The sequence below is a fragment of the Hyla sarda genome, chromosome 9, assembly GCF_029499605.1.
Source record: "Hyla sarda isolate aHylSar1 chromosome 9, aHylSar1.hap1, whole genome shotgun sequence".
NCBI classification, from domain to species: Eukaryota; Metazoa; Chordata; class Amphibia; order Anura; family Hylidae; genus Hyla; species Hyla sarda.
The window spans coordinates 113,271,095-113,277,762 of record NC_079197.1 but is presented as its reverse complement, the minus strand read 5'-3'; the positions used below and the strand labels follow the sequence as shown (position 1 = coordinate 113,277,762).

The 6,668-nt window shown below is 46.5% G+C and overlaps 1 protein-coding gene across 1 annotated transcript in view; it reads right to left on the bottom strand.

The window, feature by feature from the left end:
* LOC130291911 (protein kinase C epsilon type-like) overlaps positions 1 to 6,668 on the bottom strand; it is a 226,882-nt gene that overhangs the window by 22,138 nt on the left and 198,076 nt on the right. The window lies entirely within an intron of this gene.

The window sequence follows — 6,668 nt, the reverse complement described above, 5'->3', positions numbered from 1 at the left end:
TCATCACTAGGACATTATTTTTCAGCTGAGTATCATGAATTATTTTTTATCATAAAATTTATTGGTGTCTAGTCTCCGTTATGGGAGAATTAGATGTTCTATATAAGCTGTAGACAGGTTAATCATTGACAGGGGCGGACACCCCTCTGTCACCCCTGTACACTCCTCTACACCCCTCTGTCACCCCTGTACACTCCTCTACACCCCTCTGTACACTCCTCTACACCCCTCTGTCACCCATGTACACTCCTCTACACCCCTCTGTCACCCATGTACACTCCTCTACACCCCACTGTCACCCCTGTACACTCCTCTACACCCCTCTGTCACCCCTGTACACTCCTCTACACCCCTCTGTCACCCCTGTACACTCCTCTACACCCCTCTGTACACTCCTCTACACCCCTCTGTCACCCATGTACACTCCTCTACACCCCACTGTCACCCCTGTACACTCCTCTACACCCCTCTGTCACCCCTGTACACTCCTCTACACCCCTCTGTACACTCCTCTACACCCCACTGTCACCCTTGTACACTCCTCTACACCCCTATGTCACCCCTGTACACTCCTCTACACCCCTCTGTACACTCCTCTACACCCCACTGTCACCCCTGTACACTCCTCTACACCCCTGTGCACTCCTCTACACCCCTCTGTCACCCATGGAAAGAAGTGTGGAGCCTACTAGGTTTGTTTTGCAGGTTTAATGGTGAAGAATTGTGGCTGGAAGAAATTGTCATGATGGCGCAGACCAGATGGAGAAGAGAAGGGAACGACGCTGATTAGAGAAGACGTCATTTGTGAGTTGCTGTCTAAAGCAGCACTTTAATCTACAGCTAAATAGATATAGTGCATTCTGTGTATTGTGGCCCTTTTCCCACCCCTGTTTGGGTGAGGCTGAGGCCTTTAAGATTTATTAAAGAAATAGCACAGCAGCACAGAGTATTTCTGGAGGGAACTGTCGTGAGGCAGACTGTCTGACAGACATACTCTGTGCTGCGGGGAAGCCTACTCCATCTTCTACCTTCCTTTCACTGCCCCCCTACATGATGGTACAGTCAGAGATATAAGTTATATTTCACATATAACATATCTCAGACTGTGCCATCATGTAGGGACCGGTGAAAAGCAGGAGTAGGCTTCCCAGCAGCACAGAGTATTTCAGACAGTCTGCCTCACTACAGTTCCCTCCAGAAATACTCTGTGCTGCTGTGCTATTTCTGTAATAAATCTAAGAGGCCTCAGCCTCACCCAAGCAGGGGGCAAAAAAGGTAAAGTGTGTGGCTTATAAATGGACCAGTTGCTATTTTTTACCTGCCTTTCACCGCTCACTATATGATGGCACAGTCAGAGATGAGTTATATATCTGACTGTGCCATCATGTAGTGAGCTGTGAAAGGCAGGTACTCCTGTGAAAAACTTTTTTTTCTTTTATTTTTTAAATCAACTGGTGCTAGAAAGTTAAACAGATTTATAAATTACTTCTATTAAAAAATCTTAATCCTTCCTTATTAGCGGCTGTATACTACAGAGGAAATTCTTTTCTTTTTGGATTTCTCTTCTGTAACAACCACAGTGCTCTCTGCTGACACTTCTGTCTGTCAGGAACTGTCCAAAGCAGGATAATTTCCCCATAGCAAACATATGCTGCTCTGGACATTTCCTAAAATGGACAGAGGTGTCAGCAGAGAGCACTGTGGTCGTGACAGAAAAAATATCCAAAAAGAAAAGAATTTCCTCTGAAGTATGCAGCCGCTAATAAGTACTGGTAGGAATTAGATTTTTTAATAGAAGTAATTTACAAATCTGTTTAACTTTCTGGCACCAGTTGATTTAAAAAAATGTTTTCCACCGTAGTACCTATTTAAGGTGAGTGAAGGCTGGAGCCAAGTTGGACTGGGTATCGCAGACAGAGATCCCAAGTTGGCACAAAAAGGAGGAGGATAGTTCAGTGTTTTTAAGTGCTTGGTGTAGTTAAGGTTATTGGCATTGCCATCCCTCAAAGTACACCATAGCCTCAAGTGCACTGCACCCCCTATTCTATGGCAAATATTCATGTACATACTGGGCGGGAATAGGGGCGGGGCAGGGTGGGGCCAGGGGTGGAGTCTTGCTGAGGGGCCCTTGCTTTATTTGGTCCGGGGGCCCGGAGTGGTGTCAGTCTTCCCCTGATCATTGACTTTGTTTAACCATCTCCTTTGATAGGTATTAGATGATGAATGCAAAGTTGTCCATCAGGACTTAGTATAGTTGTCTTTATTTCCAATCAGAGACAGATTATAGGGAAAGCAATAATGGCTAATTTCCCAGACCACCCAGATTTTCCCATTGTTTTCTTAGAGAAGGTATTGTTGGGGACGGAGGGCGTACGGATCCGCCCTCGCGTCTTATCACTTAAGGACGTAGGGTGTACGCCTTCCGCATTTCCAATCACCGCAGCTTGCCGGGCGGTGATTGGAACCGGATGCCTGCTGAAATCATTCAGCAGGCATCCCGTGCCAATGCCCATGGGGGTCATGAATTCACACCGGCGATTTGCGACGATTCCGGGTCACACCGGTCTCCAGTGACCCGATGACCCAGAAAGTAAGGGAGATCGGGGGTGTCCAAGACACCCCAGGGCCCCCTGAAGGGCCAGAAGTTAGGTGGCAGGGGTGCCACCCCTCCTATCCCTGCTATTGGTGGGTCAAACGCGACCAACCAATAGCAGATCGAAGGCGGGGGGGTTAATCCGGGCAGAGCAGGGGAACCATAAGTAACCGGTGCCAGAGGTCACTTATCAGCGGTGGCGGCAGCGGGTGATGATCGGCAGTAGCTGGCGGCGATGACGCGCGGCTTGCTCCCTGGTGCAGACTACGGAAGCCGGTAAGTTGCCTCGCAACATCTGGAGGGCTACAGTTTGAGACCATTATACAGTGGTCTCTAAACTGTGGCCCTCTAGATCTTTCAAAACTACAACTCCCAGCATGCCCACACAGCAGTTTGCTGTCTGGGCATGCTGGGATTTGTAGGTTTGCAACATCTGGAGGGCCACAGTTTGGAAATCACTGCACAGTGATCTCCAAACTGCAGCCCTCCAGCTGTTGAAAAACTACAAATCCCAGCATGCCCAAACAGTAAACAGCTGACTCGGCATGCTGGGAGTTGTAGTTGCGTACCTCCAGCTGTTGCATAACTACATCTCCCAGCATGCCCTTCGGCGATCAGTACATGCTGGGAGTTGTAGATTTGCAACAGCTGGGGGCAAGCTGGTTGGAAAGTACTGAGTTCGGTAACAGAACCTAACAGAAGGTTTTCCAACCAGTGTGCCTCCAGCTGTTGCAAAAGTACAACTGCCAGCATGCACGGTCTGTTAGTACATAGTGGGACTTGTAGTTTTAAACAGATGGAGGTTTGTAGGTTTACAGTGAGTTTCCTGCTTCAAGTTTGAGCTGCGGCAAATTCACACCATTTTGGAAAATACACCCCACATGGAACGTAACAATGGGAATAGTGAGCCTTAACACCCCACAGGTGTTTGACAAATGTTTGAAAAAATTGAATGAGAAAATGAAGAAGAAAAATGTTTTCACTAAAATGCTTGTGTTACCCTAAATTTTTCATTTACACAAGGGAAAATGGGAAAAAAGCCCCCCAAAATTTGTAAGAAAATACCCCATATTTGGATGTAAAGTACTCTGCGGGTGCACAACAATGCTCAGAAGAGAAGGAGCGCCATTGGTATTTTGGAGAGTAAATTTGAAGGCCACATGTGTTTACAAAGCCCCCCATAGTGCCCAAACAATAGACTCCCCTCAGATGTGACCACATTTTGGAAACTACACTCCCATGTAATGTAATAAGGGGTACATTGAGCATTTACGCCCACAGGTGTCTGACAGATTTTTGGAACAGTGGTCCATGAAAATGAAAAATGGAATTTTTCTTTTGCACAGCCAAAGATCAGTCAAACGCCAATGGGTTGTAAAAGCTCACTGCACCCCTTATTACATTTTGCAAGGAGTGTAGTTTCCAAAAAGGGGTCACATGTGGGGGCGTCCACTGTTCTGGCACCATGGGGGGCTTTGTATACGCACATGGCCCCTGACTTCCATTCAAAACAAATTCTCTCTCTAAAAGCTCAATGGCTCTCCTCCGCTTCTGAGCATTGTAGTGCTCCACCAGAGCACTTGACATCCACACATGGGGTATTTCCATACTCTTAAGAAATGGGGTTACAAATTTTGGGGACCATTTAACAAAAAGTTGTCGAACACCTGTGTGGTGTTAAGGCTCACTGTACCCCTTGTTACATTCCTTGATGGATGTAGTTTCCAAAATAGTAGGCCATGTGGGTTTTTATTTGCTGTTCTTGCACCATAGGGGCTTCCTAAATGCAACATGCCCCCCAAAAACCATTTCAGCAAAATTTGCTTTCCAAAAGCCAAATGTGACTCCTTCTCTGCTGAGCATTGTAGTGTGCCAGCAGAGCACTTGATGTCCACACATGGGGAATTTCCATATTCAGAAGAAATGGGGTTACAAATGTTGGGGGGCATTTTCTTTTATTACCCCTTGTAAAAATGTAAAATTTGGGTGAAAACCAGCATTTTAGTGAAAAAATAATCATTTACACATCTAACTTTAACGAAAAGTCGTCAAACACTTGTTGGGTGTTAAGGCTTACTGTACCCCTTGTTACATTCCTTGAGGGGTGTAGTTTCCAAAATAGTAGGCCATGTTTTTTTTTTTTTTTATTGCTGTTATGGCACCATAGGGGCATCCTAAATGTGACATGCCCCTCAAAAACCATTTCAGAAAAACTCATTCTAAAATCTCATTGTCACTCCTTCCCTTCTGAGTGGTAGCGGTGAAAAAGGAATCCGATCCTGGCGCTCACCCGTGCGGCAGCTGAGGAAATTGTCAGGAGTCGTAATGAGGTAAAAGATGCACTTTATTTTGGATAAAGCAGGGACTACTCGTTTGTGAGGGGACACGCCCCCCTCTTCCTCAGGTCCAATCGTAAAGACTAGGAGGTAGGGCTTGTGTTTTAAAGGGAAAAAGCCCGCGAAATTAGGTGCTCATAATCACAGAATACACAATAATGCAAAAAATAGCAGACAAATACATAATATATAAGGATCGTGAGCGATACAAACATGTGGGGCACAGAATGTTACAAAGGCCCCTGTGTGAAAACAAAAGATACGTTCTATATTTAGTATAGTTTCATGCACCAAGTACTGGGCAGTGATACTATATGACATGGTGCACAGGAATTCCCAGTGGTATGGGGCCATGGACAGACAGCACACTTAGTTGCTGTTCAGGCATGGCAGGGACAAGCCTCTGGATGGGAGACATAGGAGCCAGCAATCCAAGCCCTTCCATTGAATCCAGATGATTTGAGGTAGATACATGGTTTAGGCTCCCATCCAGAGGTTTGTCCCTGCCATGCCTGAACAGCTACTAAGTGCACTGTCTGTCCATGGCCCCATACCACTGGGACTTCCTGTACACCATGTCCTATAGTATCACTGCCCAGTACTTGGTGCATGAAACTATACTAAATATAGAACATATCCTATATTTTGTTTTCACACGGGGCCTTTGTAACATTCTGTGCCCCACATGTTTGTATCGCTCACGATCCTTATATATTATATATTTGTCTGCTATTTTTTGCATTATTGTGCGGGTTTTTTCCCTTTAAAATACAAGCCCTACCCCCTAGCCCTTACGATTGGACCTGAGGAAGAGGGGAGCGTGTCTCCTCGCAACGCGTAGTCCCTACTTTATCCAAAATAAAGTGTATCTTTTACCTCATTACGGCTCCTGACATAATTTCCTCAGTTGCCGCATGGGTGAGCGCCAGGATCGGATTCCTTTTTCACCGCTACCACTCATACTCTCAGACCGTCCGGCCGGACGGGTGGATCCGGGCAGCACACCGTGAATTTCCACTTACCAACACCAGTTGGGCCCCTTCAAGCTGCAACAGGTGTTATGCTCTCAGCATAACACCATCAGGTGAGAGCATTCCTTACGCTTCCTCACCTGTCACTTGTAATAAGGATAACGGCACATAGATAGGCGCATTGTCCCTTTTTGTCTTTCATACTTCTCTCCTTCCCTTTTGAGCCCTCTACGGCGCCCGCCGAACACTTCACATACACATATGAGGTATTTTCTTACTCAAGAGAAATTTAGTTACAAATTTTGGGGGCTTTTAATCCTATTACCCCTTGTGAAAATTCAAAAACTGGGTTTACAAGAACATGCGAGTGTAAAAAATGAAGATTTTGAATTTTCTCCTTCACTTTGCTGCAGGGACGGATTAACATAGGGGCGGATGGAGCTGCCGCTCCAGTCCCCTACGTTAAAATAGGCCCAGAGGTCAGCACAGGTGGGCTGCGAAGGCCGCCCATGAAAGCTAGATTTACAGGGCTGCCCATGTGATGTCCCAGGCCAGCCCTGTTTCCTTACCTACGGCCCTGGGTGGTGACGTGGACAGCGGGCTGCATAACCTCTTGACCCACGTGACGTCAGGGTAGCATAGGAGGCTCCTCCCACTTACCAGAAAAAGCTGTGTATGTGTGGTGTCCCAGTACAGGTACATTGTGTCAAGGTATTTTAGGCCCTGTCAGATTGAGACCTTCGGTGTCCTGGGGGCTCCCCTGCAGGG